The sequence below is a fragment of the Macrobrachium nipponense genome, chromosome 11 (genome assembly GCF_015104395.2).
Source record: "Macrobrachium nipponense isolate FS-2020 chromosome 11, ASM1510439v2, whole genome shotgun sequence".
Classification (NCBI taxonomy): Eukaryota; Metazoa; Arthropoda; class Malacostraca; order Decapoda; family Palaemonidae; genus Macrobrachium; species Macrobrachium nipponense.
This window is the reverse complement of record NC_061087.1, coordinates 65,040,954-65,056,993: the sequence shown is the minus strand read 5'-3', so window position 1 is coordinate 65,056,993 and position 16,040 is coordinate 65,040,954.

Here is a 16,040-nt window from a genome sequence, read left to right as displayed (position 1 = left end):
ATATTTTCACGAGCAAATTCCCAAGCCTTCATCATTTTATCACCAAATTAGTCATGTAATCCAACAAATTAATATCAGGAATGTCACCTTCCCAGGACTCTCTTACGACATCGAGAGGACCACGAACACAATGTCCGAAAACCAAATTGAAAGGCGACAAACCTAATGATTGACTTGGAGCCGACCGAAAAGCAAATAAGAGATATGGTAATCTTTATCCCATCAGAACCGTGACTTAAACTATATTTCCTAATCATCGATTCATGGTTTGATGAAACCTCTCCAGAGCACCCTGGACTTTCAGGATGATAAGGGATGAAGTCACATGTTTAATACCTAACTCTGACATTTTCTCTCTAAAATACTTGCTGATGAAATTGGTACCACAGTCTGATTGAATTATCTTAGGCATCCCAAACTGGTGAAGAAATCAATTAGTACATCTACAATCTAACACTTTTATGGTACGTAGTGGTATTGCCTCAGGATATCGAGACATTTTATCCATAATAGTAAAAAATATATTCATTACCACTACGTGTCTTGGGCAATGGTCCAACAACATCAATAATTACCTCTTTAAAAGGTTCAGAAACAAGGGGGATAGGACATAGAGGTGCTTTTGGTATAGGACTGATTGGGCTTACCGACCTTCTGACAGACGTCACAACTATTGACAAAACTTCTTTACGTCTGCCTTCAACTTGGGCCAATAGTAATTCATAAGCAACTTACCCGAAGTCTTATGAATGCCAAAAAAAATGACCAGCCAAACCACTGTCATGTGCCAATGATATTAACTCATTCCTGAAAATAAAAGGTACCATTATCTGTCTCAAAATTTCATGACCAATATTATCAGCCTCCATAGGCCTACTCAACCTATATAAAATATTATTAATTATCTTAAATCTTGGAACAGTTACATCAGACACCTCACCTGACTCAATAGGGAGACCCCGAAAATCCTTTTTCTGAGCTTTTATAAGCTCTTCAGTAGTCCAATTCAATTTGTCCTTCAAATCCAAATATCTCCTACACTACGCTATCACTACGTTCTAAACTACTTAAATCTACATCTGTTGCTGACTCTGCAGCGTCAACAACACTAGCTCTAGAACGAGTAACTACTGCAATTTCATTATTTATCAAAATTGGATTATGTTTATTTTTATAAGCCACATCATTTCCTACCACTACATCCACGTCCTTAACAGGAAACTTATTCACAATGGCCAATTTCAATATTCCTGAAAAGGAAGGACATTTTAAATGGAAATTACCGATGGGATAGGACTCGACCGAATCGGGGAAACCAGACAACAACACAAACTCTTCATAGTCATGGACAAAAATCGCTAGGTAATGCTTCTCGTAAAATCAACGACTGAGCGGCACCAGTGTCTCGCAAAAATACGAACCTCTTTAACTTTGGATGAATTCACAGACGAGACACTACCATGGGACGAATACCTGTTAAAGCAATTGGATAGTCATTGTTCAGCCGTTCTCGTTTGGACCGGAACGCTCTCTCTCTTTTCAATGCCCATAACTGGTCTACCATTAGCTTGCAGGGACTTCTTGAAGGCAAAACACTGACTTTTTACATGGCCCTTTTTGTTACAAAAGAAGCATGTCATGCCTCTCAACTTTTCCGGATTATAAACTATTAGGAAAAAAGCGATTATTATTGGGAGAAAAGCGATTATTATTGGGAGAAAAATTATTATCATTATTCTGCCTCCTGGGTTGACTCCTATTAACAAAATTAGGCCTACCACAAGCATTACTATTATTATTATTATTACCGCTCCGGCCCGTTCTAATCCAGCCAGGCTTTGCGTGATTCATCACCCCTAACTCATTTTTATGTGACAAATAATATTCGTCACTTGCAATGGCAACCTCCTGTAACGTCTCTATTTTCAGTTCCTCTAAATGTACTTTTAGTTTATCTGGTACACACCGCTTAAATTCTTCTACTAACAATAACTCCTTCAACTTGTCATAATCATCCACTTCTTTGGATTTGAACCAATCCTCTGCATACTGTTTTTTCCCTCTAGCAAACTCAACAAATGTTTGTTCATTACCTTTTTGTAAATTTCTAAACCGCTGGCGATAAGCCTCCGGCACCAGTTCATAAGCCTTTAAAACTATGGCTTTCACATTTTCATAGTCCGAGGATAAAGATTCGTCAAGGTCACATAAACTCTCTGGCCCTACCTACTAACTTGCTTTGGATAAGGGTGGTCCAATATTCCCTAGCAGCTATCCTTTCAAAGGATACAAAAACTCAGCGACATACATTCCTGAAAAGTAGGCACAAATTTTAAAGCCTGTACCAAATTTATAACAGGGCGTTTACGATCTACTGGGAGAAAGAGGAGAAGGGGGGTTCCAAACCCTTCCTAGCAATTTCATGCTGTCTTTTCCTTTTCTCTCTCCTCCGCCTTAAAACTTTTCCATATTAAATTCCAACATTTTCAATTCAATTTGTTTGTTCAACACTCTGCAGTTAGCTCCTGCTTAACCTCCTGATCACCATCGGTTTTACATTTTTGACACACTCATAAATTTGTAACAATAATAATCCGTTCTTTACAGAGGCATCAAATTCTATCTCTAAATGTAGAGCCACCTGCTCCAACTCAGGCCTATTTAACTCTGCGAGCCTTGCTTGCCACCCCTCTCCACTCAAAAGTTCAATTATATTAGCCACCTCCATTATGACCGAAAATCACACCAAAGAATAATTCCAAAAAATACCTAACTCACGAAAGAGTGTAAAAATGTTGCCAATAACAAAACCCCTAAATTAACTTTGCACACAAGTGAATACGCACAGGCACGAAAGATCCTGTCAAACGGTCGCCAGTTTGTGATGGCTTGTTAACCACCACACGATACACTTATCAAAATATAGGTTACTCCTGTATTCACTTAACAGGATACGAAATTCACAAGGTGTGAAATCGTACCACAACCTTAAACTACAGTGTGCAAAATCAATTCAGGGGTGAAAATAAACACTTCAGAAAAATCACTTTTAAAATTTAATACAAAATTCGTTAGGCAAGAAAATTACACCTGAACCTCTTATAATACAAAAATCTATGAATAACACTCAACCTTAATAATCACTAAACAAATCCCAAATACACAACTAATAAAAGAAACCAACACATTCAACCACAAAAAGGAGGGGGTCCAGAAAGGAGGAGAAAGGCAAAAAGAAAGAATATCCTAACAAATACACACTAATATTCCTAACAACTTCTCCGAATGTTTTTAAAGTACTCCTCTTGCAAGGCAAGGTACAACTCCACGTCTAGAGGACAAATCAGGGTGATAATCCGATGCTAATGCAATCACAGCTCTGAATCCAAAAATATCAATAGGTGGCTGGCAAGTATCAAGCGGTTCACCGAAACCGACAGCAGAGGAACATTTGCCGTGAGCTTAATAAGTATATAATTTTACCTTGGACAGAGAGGTCCCTTGGCTTTATAACTGAACCAAGGGCGTTAAGGATAAATCCTGAGGCTGCAGACTGGGAGATCCAAAATGTATGTTGGGGTGAAATATCTCCAGTCCAAGTACAAGTGCAGCGGCCAAAAATCAGTATCAACGATCCTTTCAAATAGCGCTCAAGGCAAGGTCCAGGAAACAACTCTCTCATATATCCACCGAAGACCTCCATATCCCCGCTGGACAGCAAGAGCCGGGGGGTTGGAGGGGGGGTAAGACCACTCCCAGTGATATCACCAAATATGGAATTTGAAAAGAGGATTAGTAAAAACGTACAACAAGTTAAACACCGGAGAGGAGAAAACTAGCAGTTACCATTCTTAACTAATAAACAGTTTCAAAAATAATCTAATACATTATTCACTGGCAACAAGATGACAATATATATAATATATATATATATATATATATATATATATATATATATATATATATATATATTGATATATATATATATATATATATGTATATATATATATATATATATATATATATATATATATATATATACTATATATATATATATATATATATATATATATATATATATATATATATATATATATATTATATATAGATACATATATATATATATATATATATATATATATATATATATATATATATATATATTATATATATATATATATATATATATATATATATATATATATATATATATATATATATATATATATATATATATATATATATATATATATATATATATATATATATATATATATATATATATATATATATATATATATATATATATATATATATATATATATATATATATATATGTATATAGATATATATATATATATATATATATATATATATATATATATATATATATATATATATATATATATATATATATATATATATATATATATTTATATATATAATAGATATATATATATATATATCTATATATATATATTATATATATATATATATATATATATATATATATATATACATATGTATATATATATATATATATATATATATATATATATATATATATATATATATATATATATATGATATGTGTATGTAGTATATATATATATATATATATATATATATATATATATATATATATATATATATATATATAGATATCTATATATATATATATATATATATATATATATATAGATAGATAGATAGATAGATATATATATATATATATATATATATATATATATATATATATATATATATATATACATATATACTTATTCATCTTTACTATGAGAATATGACCTCTAAAGATATGTAATGTTTCCATTGATCATCGACAAACGATCCTTTTATATAATCAGAAACCATATAATAACAAATATATAATACTTTTTGTTTGAGTTCAACCTAAGCAAGAAAAAAGAAAAGATGAAAAGAAAATTAAAAGTTAAAAACTTTTATTTTAATGGAAATCTTCAAATTATTTGACCTCAGTATCTACATATCACACGACTTAATATTTTTCCAGTATTCCCAAGGTTTTTGGTTACATTTATTACCTAAAACTTCCAAATACACCAAAAGAATTCTCGTGAAAAAAGAAAAAAAAAAAAAAAAAAAAAAAAAAAAAAAAAAAAAAAAAAAGAAAAAAAAAAAAAAAAAAAAAAAAAAAAAAAAAAAAAAAAAAAAAAAAAAAAAAGAAAAAATGCCCAACTATACTGATTACGATTTTACTTCCGTAATTTATTCATTAGGTTTTTAAATATCACATGCTGTTGCAGTTCTTGCATATTCATTGTTTATAAACAGAAAAGCTCTGCTGTAAAAGAAACCCAATTCCGCCTTAAACACTGTCAGAAATTATAAAGGGCTACTTGTTAATAATAGATACCAAAACCTCATGTTTACTACGGCCACAAGAAACCCACGGGAAGGGTCTCGGTGAAGTAAAAGCTTTAGTCACCTGTCCCTCGGGCTCTTAGGGTACGGAGTCAAGCTCTCTCTTCTCTCTCTCTCTCTCTATTCACATAAATACACAAAATTTATCTATGATTATATTAGTTGTTCCCTCACTATTCGTTTTCGTTCTTCTGTCATACCAATCTCTTTCAATTTTTGTGATTCTGTGAATGAATTTAACTAATATGCCTTTCTGATAACTGATATATTTTGAAGAATTAGTTGGATAAAGTAATCAAAAGAAAAAAAAAAAAAAAGGAACCCTCTCCTCAGCTTCCAATTTGCTTCTCCTTGAAATGTCCTAAATTACTGAGCGACAATTGCCAGAATATGACAGATATTTATAATAGATATATAAACATTCCTATTGAAATTGTTTTTACCATCAGATGAATCAAGTGCTCAGTGGAAGAAACAAAAATTCAAAACCCCTTACAGATAATCCATATTATCATATCCAGTGTTCAATTAAAGCAATTATGAGTTTAATGATACAGAGATGAAAGCGACATGCAAATATAGTGCAGATTTTTGCTCGATAGAATGAGATGCAATGTTAAGATTTTTAAGACCAATATAGGACATAGGATGAAAGTGACACTCTATATTGTTGAAAACTCTTAGTAATACACTTTTTCAATAATGAACTTGACTTTTTACTCTACGGACAGTATCATGTCGTGTTTATGCATTCTACATAGAGAACTTCTAGACATTACCTATTTTATAAAACATTTGCCAGACTTTTCCATAAGGTGCCCCTAGCTGTGTCTTTGACAAAATTTCCAATATGCTTCTTTCACAAATCCATTGATTACTTGAAGTTAACGTAATATGACGCTGGCGCAGTTGTCTAATCTTAATCTTTGATAAATGTAAAGACAAATATTACATATTTTAACACTAGAATGAAAGTTATCTCTAAAGTGAAGCGACTTCGATATTAATCGGTTAATATTTGAGGGTTTAAGCATGTTAAGTTGAAAGTAGTATCTATCATAAATAGACTTTCATATATAGCCATGTATTACACATGTAGCATTCACCTATCAGGGCGCAGGTAAGTTTCTCCTGGTGCTATGAACTGAGCCTAAATTCCATAGGGATTCCAGAAGAATAAAAATTAAATTACATTGCTGTTGATAACAGAGTAGATCAAGGTATTATCAACAAAGCTTCTTACCGTGAAAGACACAGTTCGAATCGATTTTGCGGTGGGATTACTTATATCTAAGGAAAAGTTAAATCGTTATCAATGAATTATGTGTTGCCTAAAACGTAAGAATATTTGGATTGTAAGCATATAAAAGCGTGATGAAATAAGTGTTTATATAATATATATATATATATATATATATATATATATATATATATATATATATATATATATATATATATATTATAAGGCACACACAAAAATATTATGGAGGAGCGGCGGAAGAGAGAGAGAGAGAGAGAGAGAGAGAGAGAGAGAGAGAGAGAGATTATCTGCGTGTCCCATTCGCAAATGGCGTGATAGGGATATATCGGATGACTGAAAATGGGATTTGCGGATGTGACTGCGGATATAATTCTTTTTTTAAAATTTGCAGATGCGGATGTGGATGCGGATGTCAATCTTTTACATATGTGGATGCAAAGGCAGATATGTATATTGAATGACCATCATACCCTCGCGGATGCGGATGCAGAGACTTGGTAAATCTAAAGAATTAATATATACTTAATTGTTAAGGGCGATTTTCAGCCAAATAATTCAAAATTATGTGTGACCACATAATGTTTGATATACTAATTGAAAGTAGAAACAATTGATACTCATGTATGTGTGTGCCTATACTTTCACATGAACGTACAAACAGTAACAGCAATACACAAACGTTTTATTTGTCATCGAACAATGTTATTTCATGCGCAGAGAGAGAGAGAGAGAGAGAGAGAGAGAGAGAGAGAGAGAGAGAGAGAGAGAGAGAGAGAGAGTAACCTGCCCTTATGATTACAACTGCTGTAAATCACATGAAATTACTTAAACATATATGTTTCAAAACAAATATGCTATAACAGTGCTACTTATAAAATGTATACTGTATGAAATGTGTAACTGTGTATCATGTATTTTGTATAATAAAACGAAAGAGCCAAATTTACGAAAAAAAAAAAAAAAATGCTTTTAGCTAGAATATATGAGTATAAACTATTGACCACTGAGGTGGGGGGGGTCGGGAGTTTGATAACCTTATTACCACATTCTCAAATTGTGGATGCAGATGATGATGCTGATGCGGATGTTACTCACAGTTCTAATAAGGATGCGGATATTAAGAAATTATCAGATGCTGATTTAGACAAAAGGGCGGGTAATCCGCGGATGTGAAAACAGATGTAGATATCCAATAAATCTCTATGGCATGATGTATAAATCCACATCATTTTATAATGATTTCAAATCACATTTTATGGCAGGCAAATATTGCAATTCATTCGAAAACTAATATAATAGGATGTAAATAATCTTTGATTTAAATGATTGGTATTGCAATTGAATAAATAACGTCATTGATGAATATATATATATATATATATATATATATATATATATATATATATATATATATATATATATATATATATATATATATATATGACTGGTAAAAAATGTTCTGTAACAACAGAGTTCCATCTAATAAAAGGAGCCCATAAAAACACCAAAATAGAGAAAAAGTACTATATTTCAGAGACTGCTGTCTCCCTCTTCAGGTAGATGAATGAGAAAAGTTCACAGAAAAGGTGGTATTTATACCAAGAGGTCCATCCACAAACAAGCCATTTTAAGTCACCCCCGCTGATAATCTTCCTCTAATCTTCTTGAAGGGTTGGTTGAATGAAGACGTTGTCGATCGTGTCCGAAATCCATCCATCCTTTTGAGATGTTCATTACCTGCCTCTCTTTTTATTAAGGCCGATTCCATCATTTGACTCTTGTACCGGCAGTTGCTGCTATAAATTACACGTGACAAATTCCAGTTTATTCTATGGTTATGTTCATTTATATGGTTGAAAATAGCCGAGTTCTGTTGTCCATACCTAACTGACCGTTTGTGTTGTATTAATCTCTGGGGAAGGGATTTACCTGTAAATCCGATGTAAGATTGGTCACAGTCCTGGCATGGGATTTCGTATACCCCAGAGTCCTTTGGAGATGTCTTTTGTTGGACGTTAATCAGGGATTTGGCTAAGGTGTTTGGGTAAGTAAATACAAAAGGGTTCGATTTTCCGAGGGGGTTGGTTATTCTCTTAATCGTGTCCAGGTGGGGAATTATTATTTTATTGTTGGGTGTATCTCAGGTCTTGTCTTTAGGGGGTCGGTAATTTTCTACCGACCCCCTAAAGACAAGACCAGATACACCCAACAATAAAATAATAATTCCCCACCTGGACACGATTAGAGAATAACCAACCCCTCGGAAAATCGAACCCTTTTGTATTTACTTACCCAAACACCTTAGCCAAATCCCTGATTAACGTCAACAAAAGACATCTCCAAAGGACTCTGGGGTATAACGAAATCCCATGCCAGGACTGTGACCAATCTTACATCGGATTTACAGGTAAATCCCTTCCCCAGAGATTATACAACACAAACGGTCAGTTAGGTATGGACAACAGAACTCGGCTATTTTCAACCATATAAATGAACATAACCATAGAATAAACTGGAATTTGTCACGTGTAATTTATAGCAGCAACTGCCGGTACAAGAGTCAAATGATGGAATCGGCCTTAATAAAAGAGAGGCAGGTAATGAAACATCTCAAAAGGAGGATGGATTTCGGACACGATCGACAACGTCTTCATTCAACCAACCCTTAAGAAGATTAGAGGAAGATTATCAGCGGGGGTGACTTAAAATGGCTTGTTTGTGGATGGACCTCTTGGTATAAATACCACCTTTTCTGTGAACTTTTCTCATTCATCTACCTGAAGAGGGAGACAGCAGTCTCTGAAATATAGTACTTTTTCTCTATTTTGGTGTTTTTATGGGCTCCTTTTATTAGATATATATATATATGTATGTATATATATATATATATATAATATATATATATATATATATATATATATATATATATATATATATATATATATATATATATATATATATATATATATATATATATATATATATATATATATATATAATATATATATATATATATATATATATATATATATATATATATATATATATATATATATATATATATATATATATATAATATATATATATATATATATATATATGTATATATATGTAAATGCATTATTCATAAAAAAAATGCAGGCGCTGATACTGTTTTTGGAATTAACCTGCTAGTTGAAAGGGGCAAAAGTGTTTGTCTACTTGAGACTCGGAAACTACCAATTATGTATGAAGATTCACTAAATAAGAAAATATGCTGCGGACACCTATGGCGAATGTGATATATATATATATATATATATATATATATATATATATATATAATATATATATAAAGAACTAACCATGCTATTAAGACCCCTGAATTGTACTTCAGGCATCGTTTCATATTTGTTGCACTCTGAAGTAATGATTAAAATTTAACCAAGAAAGAACTTTCTCACGAAGCTTAGGCGATGCTGCATTACACAGCTTAACCAAAAATCGGTAATGAGAGCAATTGTTTAGCTGTAAGGTGTCCAATTTTTGGCTATCGAATTAGCATATTCATTTGTGTTGAAACCCGAGAGCGGCGCGAGTTATGTTCACAATGACGGACCTTGCTCACTGTCATTTCTTATCCTTTCTCTATTTCAGTCACATTTAAAAGGAACTTTCTCTTGACACTACCTAATGTAAAAGAAACGAGAGCTAAAAAATGCGGAGATTTTAATGTTAGAGCAATTTCTACTACATTTTCCGAAGCATAAGGGAATTACTAATCTAGGTTGTATGAGTATACTAATATATATATATATATATATATATATATATATATATATATATTATATATATATAAATAAAGGTTTTTTTTGCCACGAAGGAATATATATATATATATATATATATATATATATTATATATATATATATATATATATATATATATATTATTTTCAGTAATTTAAATTTTAGTATCTTGGTAGGAATTGAGAATTTGTGGATAAAGATATTGCTATTAGTTATGCGAAGGCCGTATTTTGTTCGTGGTTTTGATGTTAAATCTGTTTCTGCCGAAAACTACCTCAATGTCGTATTAGAGATATCTTGTATTTAAAATCTGAATAACATTATACACTTTATTCTAAATTCAAAACGAGAAACCTGTTTACTCGTATAAATCGATAATCAATAATCGATGTCCTTATGTGCGCATTTGCCATATTCTTAAAACGATGTTAAATGTTTGTAAATAAATTTATCTTGCACTCCTACAGATTACTTCTGATTTGTAGCAAGAATACTACGATAATGAAGAAATTGGTCTTGCAAGTTTAATTTGACCAGATAATGACACGGGCAAAGAATCCACATCAATCCATGATGAGTTCAGCATAACTATTGCAGGCTTAATTACCCGAACGAACTCATACATAATGGAATCTCCTTCTGGAATGTAAAATGAGAGAGAGAGAGAGAGAGAGAGAGAGAGAGAGAGAGAGAGAGAGAGAGATCAGAATAATTTTGTCGATAATTCAGAAGACACACGGAACCAGATCCAGTGGCCAACTTGTATCATGTAATAATGATGTCTCTAAGGTGACCTCATATCTACTGCAACTTTGGCGCTGATTAGATAAGCAATGAACTGCTTGTCTTTCTATATACGTTATTTCACGATGAATTAACTGAATATTGGTTTAAATGGTAAAATGCGAAAATAGAAAATAAAATGTTATGCATTCACGCAAAAGTAAGTGAGAGAAGAGTAAAAAATAAAATATTTAATAACGACTCATTGTGTCGATGCTTTTGCGGAAAAGTTACAAACCACTTTTCTCCTACCTCCCTTTTTGAGTATTAGATTATTTTGTATTGCAAACTTATTATCATATTGCAAAATCTATCAAAGTACGAAGATGTTCATGTCTGGTTCATATATTTACAATTTTATTTAGATTTGAAGCCAAAATTAATTGAATCAGTATTTTCCCGAAATTTTTCAAAATCTATCACCTCAGATTTGATAAGTGGAATATGGTATGTTTGTTGAATGAGAGAGAACAGGTTATGTAAACGAAGCAGTGACAGTCAAAGTTTGAACCAGGTCTGAACAGATGAAATCAAATTAACTCCAATGAGCATAATAAATTATTCTTTAATTTTTTTTTTACTATTTTATCTTATAAAAATCTCCGATGTTCGCATGTAATGATTTATTTCCTTTAGAGACTTAAAATAAGAATGAATGTAAATCCAGCTAAATGCATTTTGGTTTTTAAAGTGGCTATTGTTTCCACCACATCTCTGAAAAGGTTAATTTAGTAAAACAATTTGTGATGTGGGACTTTTGTTGTTAATACGCATGAAGATCCATTCTTGTAACATATAAGGCTAAGGTCTCAGTTACATATTTCCACAAAAGTTTTGATTGTTCCTAGCTACAGGCTGCGTTTTGCTTCATTACCTGTCGGAATGGTTGCAAATTTACTTCACGCTGAAATTGTAGATCTAGATGCCAGAGCTTTCATGTCACTCATAGATATAATCATGACAGGCTTTCTAATAGTGCTATACATATTCTTGCACGGTCCGTGTTCCATAATTGAAATTATTTCCCTGGAACTACTGTGGGACTTAGCCTCCCCCCGCCCCCACAAAAAAAAAAAAAAAAAAAAAAAAAAACACCCTAGCAAATTAGGTTAAAAAAGGCAAAATGCTTTAATGGTTATATATGTTACATCGTGCGTCAGAAAGTTGCACACATACTGAAGACTTATATGTCCATATAAAGTATTTTTAAACATTTTTTTTCAATAATTACGAACAATTTTCAAAGAGGACAATTCCCTAAATTATCCAAACCTAATTCTGTTTATACTATCGAAAAAGATAAGATGAACATCAATGTTCTGATATCACTGTAACATTTTCACCAGCCTACATTACAATGACTGTTTTCCATGACGTTTTTGTAAACTATATGAAAACGATAGTAAAGTTAAACTTCAATATTCCAACCAAAACCTCGAAAAAGTTCCAAAATGAATCTTCTTAGATGTTTAATTTTTTAATCATGGTGCTTAATAAAGTATTTTCTTTCTATGGAGTAAGTTTCTTAGTTGTGAAGGGTTTCCATAAATATTTACCTTAACTTACTAAGATAATTTACTATATATAGAGCTTCTAAGCCTACATAATTCTAACATCTGCAGAAATAAAAATTTGGCAATTAGAAATATGTCAACAACATAGAGCAAATCAGACGATTTTTCTAATATTAGCATCATATTCTTAAACCTTATGGTATGCGAATAAAGGAAAAAAATCCTTAAATCAAAATCATTATTCGTTTTAAATTTAAAAAGAAAATTGATTGAAGCACCCTCAAGCATCCTTAAACACGCTTTAAAAGGCAGATTAGGTATCAAGGGGCATATTCTTATTTATCAACAAAACAGTGCCAACACCCTATGCGTAAAGTTAATGTAATTTAAATGTTTTACATAAACATAATTAGGATTATTCTGAAGTATTCTCTTAATTACACTGAGTTCGTTATCTACCAACGGCTAATTATCCAGCGATTCTACTTTTATTATTCATGTTATTGCATTTATGTAAATTAACTCATTGAATATGGAAGATTCCTGAGCACCTAGACTATTGGGAATTCCACGGCTGAAAACTAATTAGACACAACCAAAAGGTTTGACAATTATGAATCTAGAAACTCCCTAATGAAATCATCACTAAATGTGATATTTATAACATGCATATAAAAAGACATCATTATCAAATGAGTTAGTTTTTATTTATTGTTACACAGTAAAACAAGCGCTAAGTATCAATGGCACTGAATCACCTACCGAGAGCGTACACTTCAATTATGACCTCAAACATCTTTGTTCATAAAGGTAAACTTGACAAATAAAGGGATGTAGAATTTTGCATCGTATTTAATATAGATTTTAGGAGTTTCTCTATCATACAAGTGACTTTTTGGGTGTCTCACGAGAAGTAACTATTTTAAAATATTATTCTTACGCCTTGCACTATAACTATTGTACTATGACCTCACACCCCATGAGATTAGGCTTCTTTTGCTAGAAAGTACATTGAAGTCATTTATATTTATTAGCGATTTACTCTTCACCATAGATATTCATTGGTGACTTTTTTTTTTACATAATTGTCAGTATTTGCATACTATTTTTACCTGGTTTAATGACGTATCCTTTTCAATTTTGAAGGAAAACAAATTACATTGGTTACGGTAACATTAATATACGTACCTAATTTATACTACGACAAACTGGTTTTTGGTGGTATATGTATTTAGTTATAAGGTTAAGACCAAGAATAGATTCGTACCTGGTTCCATTCCATGCTTTTACTAAACGAATTATGTTACAATCGATTATATTAAGCGTGTCTTCTCTTCTTGTATCATAATCTAGTTAATTTATTTGTTCTAGAAAATAGCTACTTGAATACATCCATTCTTACTCCTAAAATAAATGAGCCTCTTCTTCCTGATATTCGTCTATCCCATTGATTGATTTTGTCAACATTTCATTATAAAGATATCTATTTGCTAACTTCTTATCACTTTCATTAGCTTTTAGAGTTCCTCTTCATTAATATCAATCAATACTCTTACCTGCTATTAATAATCAACGAATTTATAGTGTAATCCCAAACTCCGTTCTTATCCCACTAATATGCACTTATATTTCTTTCCATTTCGATGACTTTTCTCATTATGCTGTAATCTAAATCTTTCTATCTTCCCGGTAAAAGTTCTGACAACCCCTACAATTTCAAATGAAATCTAAGAATTAATTTAACTGAGTACATGCACAATGTATGTTCAATAATTTGGACATTGCCTTATTTCTATTTGACTGTAAAGTTTATGAGATCCCTGCACAAAACATACACCTTTTTACTTAAGTTTCAAGTTTGTCACACGTCTGTTTGATAATTAGCCGCTTGTCTGTACATTCCTTCCTTGTTTAATCTATGATGCCCTTCTTATTTTAGTTACTTCTTTTAATTTTCCCCTATATATAAAAAAAATTCCCTAATCTATTCCTTTTATACCATTCCTTCATTCACCCATACTTTATCCACCCTAGTGAGTCGTTCAACCCCATATTATCAACAATATATCACAACATCTGAAATGTATTTCTGTCAATTGCTGGTAAAACGATCCAGAAATATAGTATGTAAACGGAATCCTTAGAACATTGATCATAACTCACCTATCTGCCAAATGAGGTATTCTTTTATTCCCCTTGCTTTTCCTATGTATTGCCAAATATATAATCTACGTCAAAACTAAGAAAAAGGTGACTCTTATCACATGTGTAGACTTTTGTTACGAAATATTTCTGAACACTTAGAAACTTTCGTCCAGCAATGTAGATGTTGCATTCTGCTGGAATAATGTCAAGAGTCTGACGGGCATAATTGATTTCCTATATCCAACGTCGAAATAGTTTCGTAATTATTACAATTATGGTAATGATGAAGATGATGACGGATACTTATAGAAATCCTCCAATATCATATTTGTTTGCTTTACATAAAAGATCACCTGTGTTCACTTGTTAAGACACTCAAAATTTAAGTTAAAGGTAAACTGATGCCTTGGCGGTTCAGAGTCGTACATTTTCATAATAGTTCAACTAAGAGCATTCAGATGAATTGGTAATAAGATTTCTTATACACTGCTTATATAGATAAAGACCATTAAGAAAATGGAATTCTCATTAGCTTACAATGTCTCATTTTTATATGCATCAAGTCAGGGGCGCTCGCTCTCCCTCCCCCCTCCCCCCTGCCCCCAAGTTTTGTAGAGGGCCTCCAAATCAGCGATAAGAAATATATATATATATATATATATATATATATATATATATATATATATATATATATTATATATATATTATAATTATTATAGGTTGAAGTGTAGAGAGGGATTAATTCAAATTAGTTATTTTTAACATGTTCTGAACAATATAAATAATACATAACATAATAGTTACCCATAACATATAATAGTTACACATTCATAACTAACAGTACTACAAGGTACCCTCTTTTCATGCAGACACAGAAAGCAGAAGACCTGCAAGTTTTGACAGAAAGACCTGCTATAACAAGATGGTCTTACTATTATCGGTAAGTTTATTAGCAGTACTTCACAATGTTGGAGAGAGCTGAGAGCTCTGATTCAGAAGCTACAGTTGTAGCAAGTGGACTCTAAAGGCAGTTGTTGTCTTTCAAGTTTGTAGTGAGCCTTCATGTTGCAGAACAAGTCTTGAAAGTTATCAACAGCTTGTCAGACCAGCTACAAACAAAGAAATTATTACTATCTGAAGCTT